The sequence below is a fragment of the Arachis hypogaea genome, chromosome 4, assembly GCF_003086295.3.
Source record: "Arachis hypogaea cultivar Tifrunner chromosome 4, arahy.Tifrunner.gnm2.J5K5, whole genome shotgun sequence".
In the NCBI taxonomy this organism is placed as follows: domain Eukaryota; kingdom Viridiplantae; phylum Streptophyta; class Magnoliopsida; order Fabales; family Fabaceae; genus Arachis; species Arachis hypogaea.
In genome coordinates, this window is record NC_092039.1 from 54,073,231 (window position 1) to 54,082,376 (window position 9,146).

The following is a 9,146-nucleotide window of genomic DNA, read 5'->3' on the forward strand; positions in this document are numbered from 1 at the left end:
TGTCTAGGATTATGAAATCAGCAGTGATGTAAAGGCATTTGACCTTTACTAGCACGTCTTCTACCTGTCCATAAGCCTTTTTCATGGATTTGTCTGTCATCTCTAATGAAAATTTGGCAGCCTGTACCTCAAAGATTTCCAGTTTCTCCATTACAGATAGTGGCATTAAGTTTATGCCTGACCCCAGGTCACACAGAGCCTTCTCAAAGGTCATGGTGCCTATTGTATAGGGAATTAGGAATTTACCAGGATCCTGTTTCTTTTGAGGTAATGTCTGCCTAATTAAGTCATTCAGTTCATTGGTGAGTAAGGGGGGTTCATCCACCCAAGTCTCATTACCAAATAACTTGGCAGTCAGCTTCATGATTGCTCCAAGGTACTTAGCAACTTGCTCTTTAGTAATATCTTCATCCTCCTCAGAGGAAGAATATTCATCAGAGCTCATGAATGGCAGAAGGAAATTCAATGGAATCTCTATGGTCTCTGTATGAGCTTCAGATTTCTTTGGTTCCTCAAAAGGGAACTCCTTATTGGTCAGTGAACGTCCCATGAGGTCTTCCTTACTAGGAATCACTGCCTTTTCACACTCTCCAGGTTCAGCCATGTTACTCACAGTTATGGCCTTGCACTCTCTTTTGGGATTCTCTTATGTATTTCTTGGGAGAGTACTAGGAGGAGTTTCAGTGACTCTTTTACTCAACTGGCCCACTTGTGCCTCCAAATTTCTAATGGAGGACCTTATTTCATTCATGAAACTTAGAGTGGTCTTAGATAGATCAGAGACTATGTTTGCTAAGCTAGAGGGGCCTTGTTCAGAATTCTCTATCTGTTGCTGAGAAGATGATGGAAAAGGCTTGTTATTGCTAAACTTGTTTCTTCCACCATTATTAAAGCCTTATTGGGGCTTTTGTTGATCCTTCGATGAGAAATTTGGATGATTTCTCCATGAGGGATTATAGGTGTTTCCATAGGCTTCACCCATGTAATTCACCTCTGCCATTACAGGGTTCTCAGGATCATAGGCTTCTTCTTCAGAAGATGCCTCTTTAGTACTATTGGATGCATTTTGCAAACCATTCAGACTCTGAGAAATTATATTGACTTGCTGAGTCAACATTTTATTCTGAGCCAATATGGCATTTAGAGCATCAATTTCAAGAACTCCCTTTTTCTGAGGCGTCCCATTACTCACAGGATTTCTTTCAGAAGTGTACATGAACTGGTTATTTGCAACCATATCAATAAGTTCCTGAGCTTCTGCAGGCATTTTCTTTAGGTGAATAGATCCACCTGCAGAATGGTCCAATGACATCTTAGACAATTCAAACAGACTATCATAGAATATATCCAGGATGGTCCATTCTGAAAGCATGTCAGAAGGACACTTTTTGGTGAGTTGCTTGTATCTTTCCCAAGCTTCATAGAGGGATTCACCATCTTTCTGTCTGAAGGTTTGAACATCCACTCTAAGCTTGCTCAGCTTTTGAAGAGGAAAGAACTTGGCCAAGAAGGTCGTGACCAGCTTATCCCAAGAGTTCAGGCTATCTTTAGGTTGAGTGTCCAACCATATTCTAGCTCTGTCTCTTACAGCAAAAGGGAAAAGAATAAGCCTGTAGATCTCAAGATCAACCCCATTGGTCTTAACAGTATTATAGATCTGCAAGAATTCAGTTAAGAACTGAAAAGGATCTTCTGATGGAAGTCCATGAAACTTGCAATTCTGTTGCATCAGAGAAACTAATTAAGGCTTTAGCTCAAAATTGTTTTCCCCAATGGCAGGGATTGAGATGCTTCTTCCATGTAAGTTAGAATTTGGTGCGGTAAAGTCACCAAGCATCTTCCTTGCATTGTTGTTGGGTTCGGCCATCTCTACTTCTTTTTCAAAAATTTTAGTAAAGTTCTCTTCAGAGTGTTGTGTTTTAGCTTCTCTTAGCTTCCTTTTCAGAGTCTTTTCAGGTTTCGGATCAGCTTCAACAAGAATGTTCTTATCCTTGCTCCTGCTCATGTGAAAAAGAAGAGAACAGAAAAGAAGAGAAATCCTCTATGTCACAGTACAGAGATTCCTTTATGTGAGTAGAAGAAGAAAAGAATAGAAGAAGGAGAAGAGAAAAATTCGAACACAGAGAGGAAGAGAGGGTTTGAATTTTAAGATGAAGAGGAGTGTTAGTAAATAAATAAAATAAATAGAAAGAGAGAGAGGAAATTTTTTAAAATTAACTAAAATAAAAGAAAAATATTTTTTATTTTAAATTAAAGTTAAAATCCGAAAATTAAGAGAAGAAATAAAGCTAAAATTAAAGTTTAAAATAATTAGTTAATTAAAAAGAATTTTGAAAAAGGGTGAGGAATTTTCGAAAATTAGAGAGAGAAAAGTAGTTATGTGGTTTTGAAATAGATAAGAAATAGTGAAATAAACAAAAAATCAATTAGTTAGTTGAAAAAGATTTGAAAATCAATTTTGAAAAGATAGGGAGTTAGAAAAAGATTTTTGAAATTGATTTTGAAAAAGATATGATTTGGAAAAGATATGTTTAAAAAGATATGATTGAAATTTATTTTGAAAAAACGATTTGAAAAGGAAATTTAGAAAGATTTGATTTTTTTAAAATTAAAATTGATTACTTGAGTAACAAAAAACTAAAAGATATGATTCTAGAATTTAAAGATTGAACCTTTCTTAACAAGAAAGTAACAAACTTCAAATTTTTGAATCAATCACATGAAGACTTATCAAGAACAACTTGAAGAACATGAAGAACACATGCATGAATTTTTGAAAAATGAAATGATTATTAAAAACATGCAATTGACACAAAAATTAAAAATTGACTCAAGACTCAAACAAGAAACACAAAATATTTTTTTGATTTTATTAAAAAAATTTTTTTGGATTTTTCAAAAATTATTTTTAGAAAAACGAAAAAAAAATTTTGAAAGATTTTTTAAAACTTTTTGAAAATAAAATAGGGGTTGAAACAAATAGAAAATTACCTACTCTAAGCAACAAGATGAACCGTCAGTTGTCCAAAGTCGAACAATGTCCGGCAACGGCGCCAAAAACTTGGTGCACAAAATTGTGATCTCAATGGCGCCAACAACTTGGTACGCACAATTGTAATATCACTTTTTTTCACAACTTCGCACAACTAACCAGCAAGTGAGTAAGGGTCGATCCCACGGAGATTGTCGGCTTGAAGCAAGCTATGGTCACCTTGTAAATCTCAGTCAGGCGGATTCAAATGGTTATGGAGTTTTAATAATTAAAATATAATTAAACATAAAATAAAGATAGAGATACTTATGTAAATCATTGGTTGGAATTTCAGATAAGTGTATGGAGATGCTTTATCCCTCTTGAATATCTGCTTTCCTACTGCCTTCATCCAATCCTTCATACTCCTTTCCATGGCAAGCTGTATGTAACGTGTCACCGTCGTCAATGGCTACTTCCAATCCTCTCAGTGTAGGAATAGGATTTACTATCCTTTTGCGTGTATCACCACGCCCTACAGTCGCGAGTTTGAAGCTCGTCACAGTCATCCCATCCCAGATCCTACTCGGAATACCACAAACAAGGTTTAGACTTTCTGGATCTCAAGAATGCTGCCAATGGATTCTAGCTTATACCACGGAGACTCTGATCTCAAGAAATGGAAGGCTTTGTTGTCAGGAGAGGCACCCATGCGTCGTGGACCAGGAATCCAAGAGATACACACTCTAGCTTTTGCAGGTAGAACAGAGGTGTTTGTCAGGCACGTGTTGATAAGTGAGAATGGTGATGAGTGTCATGGATCATCATATTCATCAGGTTGTAGTGCGAATGAATATCTTTGAATAAGAATAAGCATGAATTGAATAGAAAACAGTAGTAATTGCATTAATACTCAAGGAACAGCAGAGCTCCACACCCTTAATCTATGGTGTGTAGAAACTCCACCGTTGAAAATACATAAGTGATGAAGATCCAGGCATGGCCGTGAGGCCAGCCCCCAACACATGATCAAAGGATCAAAAGATAATCCAAAGATGAAAATACAATAGTAAGAAGTCCTATTTATACTAGACTAGTTACTAGGGGTACCAAAATAAGTAAATGATGCAGAAAATCCACTTCCGGGCCCACTTGGTGTGTGCTTAGGCTGAGCATTGAAGCTTTCACATGTAGAGGTCTTCCTTGGAGTTGAACACCAGTTTGTAACTTATTTCTGGTGTTTGACTCTACTTTGCAACTTGTTTCTGGCGTTTAACGCCAGAATAGGGCAGAAGGCGGTCGTCTAAACTCGAGCAAAGTATGGATGTCTACTTTCCAACGCAATTGAGAGCGTGCCATTTGGATTTCTGTAGCTCCAAAAATTTTATTTCGAGTGCAGGGAGGTCAGAATCCAACAGCATCAGCTGTCCTTCTTCAGCCTCTGAATCAGATTTTTGCTCATGTCCCTCAATTTCAGCCAAAAAATACCTGAAATCACGAAAAAACACAAAAACTTATAATAAAGTCCAGAAATGTGAATTTTGCTTAAAAACTAATAAAGATATACTAAAAACTAACTAAATCATACTAAAAACTATGTAAAAACAATGCCAAAAAGCGTATAAATTATCCGCTTATCAATCAATCTCATTAAATCATCCTCTAACTAGTAAAGGAGAGTCATATGAGCTATATCAATCCGAGTCCATAGGTCCTAACTATTCGCTAATTGGATTGATGAGAGCTAGAGTCAATGGCTAGAAATCATCAATCACTTGGGCATTAGTAACTCAAGAGTTCCTAAATTACCATCTCAATCCAAGAACATAAAATTATACTCTAACATCCTTCCAAACATTTCATCAAATACTTGGAAGGCACAAAAGGAAAGCATGGTCAATTGACAATAAGAATGGATTCTAACAACAATTTATTGCAAAAGATTAACAACAACAATCAAGGAAAACACAATTAACATGAATTACCTCAAATTGCATTAAATAAAAATAAGAAGAACAAGAGTAGATCAACTTACAAAGTGTGGAAACAAAATAGAAGAATTGCAACAAGAGAATAGAAGAACAAGATCTAGCAACATAGAATTGAAAGGTAGAAGTAGATGAAAGCAAAGATTAAAACCTAGATCTAAGAAATTCAAACCTAAACCTAATCCTAATTCTAGAGAGAAGGGAGAACTTCACTTTCTAGAAACTAACTCTAAAACTAGATCTAAAACTAACTAATGTGTATTCTAAGGTCCTAAGGTGCATTCCCCTTCAATCCTTGACCCTTTTAAGCATTTTGGCGCCAAAGTTGGTTTAGATTGGGAAGAGAGAAGAGAAGAAAGGAGAGAAGAGAGAGAGAGAGGGAGAGGAAATTCGAATGGTGTGGTGGAAAGAGGGAGCCAAACGTTTATTTATAGAGTGGGGGGGAAGAGATTTTCGAAAAAAAAGAAGAAAAATTTGAAAGGAGATTTGAGGAGATATGGAAAGAAATTGAAAGAAGGGTGAGTTTTTGAAGAAGATTTTGGATTAATTTGAAATAGATTTGAAGAATGGTTTTGATTTGTGAAGATTTGAAAGTGAATGATGAAAGGTTGAAGTGCATTTATGTAGAAGAGTATGGGTAAAAAGAGGAAAGTATAAAAAAATTTGAGTTGAAAACAAAAATGTGGTCCCCCCACCTTTCTGGCGTTAAACGCCCAGAATGGCACCCATTCTGGCGTTTAACGCCCAATTGCTACCCCTTTTGGGCGTTTAACGCCCAGCCAGGTGCCCTGGCTGGCGTTAAACGCCAGAAAGCCTTTATCACTGGGCGTTTTTCAAAACGCCCAGGATGCTGCACACCTGGCGTTAAACGCCCAGAATGGTGCCCATTCTGGCGTTTAACGCCCAAAATGGCACCATTCCTGGCGTTAAACGCCCAGAATGGTACCCATTCTGGCGTTTAACGCCCAAAATGCCCCTTACCGGCGTTTTTTCGCCAGTAAGCTCATTTTCTCTGCTTTTTGAGCTGAATCCTTCCGTAACTCTGTGAATTCCTTCATTTTTGATATTTGCCTCTGTAAGAACTAATCATATAACCTCCTAATGACTGGGTTGCCTCCCAGCAAGCGCTTCTTTACTGTCTTTAGCTGGAATTTTACTGAGAATCACTCAAGTCTCAGTTTTGAGCATTCCTGCTCAAAATTGCCTTCAAGATAATGTTTGATTCTCTGTCCATTAACAATGAACTTTCTATCAGAATCAATATCCTGAAGCTCAACATATCCATATGGTGACACTCCTGTAATCACATACGGACCCCTCCAACGGGATTTGAGTTTTCCTGGAAACAGTCTGAGCCTAGAGTTGAAGAGCAGAACTTTTTGTCCTGGCTCAAAGACTCTGGTTGACAACTTCTTGTCATGCCATTTCTTTGCCTTTTCCTTATAGATTTTTGCATTTTCAAAGGCATTGAGTCTGAACTCCTCTAGCTCATTTAGCTGGAGCAGTCTTTTTTCACCAGCTAACTGTGCATCCATGTTTAGGAATCTGGTTGCCCAGTAGGCTTTATGTTCCAGTTCCACAGGCAAATGACAGGCCTTCCCATACACCAGTTGGTATGGAGAGGTTCCTATAGGAGTCTTGAATGCTGTTCTGTATGCCCACAGAGCATCATCCAAGCTCTTTGCCCAATCCTTTCTTCGGGCTATCACAGTCCGTTCCAGGATTCTCTTTAGCTCTCTGTTAGAGACTTCAGCTTGCCCATTTGTCTGTGGATGATACGGAGTTGCCACTTTGTGGCTAATTCCATATTTTACCATAGCAGAGTATAGCTGTTTATTGTAGAAATGAGTTCCCCCGTCACTGATTAGCACTCTGGGAACGCCAAACCTGCTGAAAATGTTTTTCTGGAGGAATTTCAGTACGGTCTTTGTATCATTAGTGGGTGTAGCAATTGCTTCTACCCACTTAGATACATAGTCCACTGCCACCAGAATGTAAGTGTTTGAGTATGACGGTGGGAATGGCCCCATGAAGTCAATTCCCCATACATCAAATGATTCTATCTCTAATATCCCTTGTTGAGGCATGGCATATCCATGAGGCAGGTTACCAGCTCTTTGGCAACTGTCACAGTTACGCACAAACTCTCGGGAATCTTTATAGAGAGTAGGCCAGTAGAAGCCACATTGGAGGACTTTAGTGGCTGTTCGCTCACTTCCAAAATGTCCTCCATACTGTGATCCATGGCAGTGCCATAGGATCCTTTGTGCTTCTTCTCTGGGTATACATCTGCGGATCACTCCGTCAGCACATCTCTTAAAGAGATATGGTTCATCCCAGAGGTAGTACTTGGCATCTGAAATTAATTTCTTTCTCTGCACGTAGCTGTACTCTTTGGGAATGAACCTCACAGCTTTAAAATTTGCAATATCTGCAAACCATGGAGCTTCCTGAATGGCAAATAGTTGCTCATCTGGAAAAGTCTCAGAAATCTCAGTAGAAGGGAGGGACGCCCCAGCTACTGGTTCTATTCGGGACAGATGATCAGCTACTTGGTTCTCTGTCCCTTTTCTGTCTCTTATTTCTATATCAAACTCTTGCAGAAGCAACACCCATCTGATGAGCCTGGGTTTTGAATCCTGCTTTGTGAGTAGATATTTAAGAGCAGCATGGTCAGTGTACACAACCACCTTGGATCCCACTAGATAGGATCTAAACTTGTCAATGGCATAGACCACTGCAAGTAACTCTTTTTCTGTGGTTGTGTAGTTCTTCTGTGCGTCATTTAGAACACGGCTGGCATAGTAAATGATGTGCAGAAGCTTGTTATGCCTCTGTCCCAACACTGCACCAATGGCATGGTCACTGGCATCACACATTAGTTCAAATGGCAATGTCCAATCTGGTGCAGAGATGACTGGTGCTGTGACCAGCTTAGCTTTCAGGGTCTCAAACGCCTGCAGACACTGTGTGTCAAACACAAATGGTGTGTCAGCAGCTAACAGGTTACTCAGAGGTTTTGCAATTTTTGAAAAATCTTTTATAAACCTTCTGTAGAACCCTGCATGCCCCAGAAAGCTTCTGATTGCCTTAACATTGGCAGGTGGTGGTAATTTTTCAATTACCTCTACCTTTGCCTTATCCACCTCTATTCCCTTGTTTGAAATTTTGTGCCCAAGAACAATTCCTTCAGTCACCATAAAGTGACATTTCTCCCAGTTTAAAACCAGGTTAGTCTCTTGTCATCTTTTCAAGACAAGTGCTAGGTGATTAAGACAGGAGTTAAATGAGTCTCCATATACTGAAAAGTCATCCATGAAGACTTCCAGAAATTTCTCTACCATATCTGAGAAGATAGAGAGCATGCACCTCTGAAAGGTTGCAGGTGCATTGCACAGACCAAAAGGCATCCTCCTATAGGCAAACACGCCAGAAGGGCAAGTGAATGCTGTTTTCTCTTGGTCCTGAGGATCTACTGCAATTTGGTTATAGCCTGAATAGCCATCCAAAAAGCAGTAATAATCATGGCCAGCTAGTCTTTCTAGCATTTGGTCTATGAATGGTAAAGGAAAATGATCCTTTCTGGTGGCTGTATTGAGCCTTCTGTAGTCAATACACATGCGCCACCCTGTGACTGTCCTTGTAGGAACCAGTTCATTTTTTTCATTATGAACCACTGTCATGCCTCCCTTTTTGGGAACAACTTGGACAGGGCTCACCCAGGGGCTATCAGAAATAGGATAAATAATCCCAGCCTCTAGTAATTTAGTGACTTCTTTCTGCACCACCTCCTTCATGGCAGGATTTAGCCTCCTCTGTGGTTGGACCACTGGTTTGGCATTATCCTCCAATAGGATCTTGTGCATGCATCTAGCTGGGCTAATGCCCTTAAGATCACTTATGGACCACCCAAGAGCTGTCTTGTGTGTCCTTAGCACTTGAATCAATGCTTCCTCTTCCTGTGAATTTAAAGCAGAGCTTATAATCACTGGAAAAGTGTCACTCTCTCCCAGAAATGCATATTTCAGGGATGGTGGTAGTGGTTTGAGTTCAGGCTTGGGAGGCTTATCCTCCTCCTGAGGAATTTTCGAAAAATCCTTTGCCTCCTCTAGTTCTTCCTGATCAGGCTGAGCATCTTTGAAGATGTCCTCAAGCTCTGATTCTAGGCTCTCAGCCATATTGATCTC

At 39.2% G+C, this 9,146-nt stretch overlaps 1 non-coding gene across 1 annotated transcript; it reads left to right on the forward strand.

Moving 5' to 3' along the window:
* Positions 1-1,366: 1,366 nt before the first annotated feature.
* LOC112799001 (small nucleolar RNA R71) lies at positions 1,367-1,474 on the forward strand. The gene has a single exon (XR_003200592.1). It is a non-coding gene; the product is annotated as a small nucleolar RNA R71 (small nucleolar RNA).
* The last annotated feature ends 7,672 nt before the right edge of the window (positions 1,475-9,146 follow it).